Below are 450 nucleotides of genomic sequence, written 5' to 3'. Positions count from 1 at the left end.
GGAGCAACTAAACACCTCCCTAGGAGAATTTAGTTCCAACATGGGACAACTAAAGGTGGAGCACTAAGAACACTCTGTTCTCCTCCATGAAATTAGAGAAGATCAAAGAATCATAAGAGAGGAGCAACAAAGACAAGGAAGAGACATTGAGAAGCTCAAGCACTCCATAAGATCTTCAAGAGGAAGAACAAGCCGCCATCACTAAGGTGGACCCGTTCTTTAATTTCCTTGTTCTTTATTTTCCTGTTTTTCGAATTTTAGTGCTTATGTTTGTCTATGTTTGTGTCTTGTGATCATTAGTGTCTTAGTGTCTATGCCTTAAAGTTATGAATGTCCTATGAATCCATCACCTTTCTTAAATGAAAAATGTTCTTAATTGAAAAAGAAAAGAATTGCATGAATTTTGAATTTTATAACAGTTTAATTATTTTGATGTGGTGGCAATACTTT

The sequence above is a fragment of the Arachis duranensis genome, chromosome 2, assembly GCF_000817695.3.
Source record: "Arachis duranensis cultivar V14167 chromosome 2, aradu.V14167.gnm2.J7QH, whole genome shotgun sequence".
NCBI lineage: Eukaryota > Viridiplantae > Streptophyta > Magnoliopsida > Fabales > Fabaceae > Arachis > Arachis duranensis.
Note: the sequence above shows the minus strand (reverse complement) of the source record.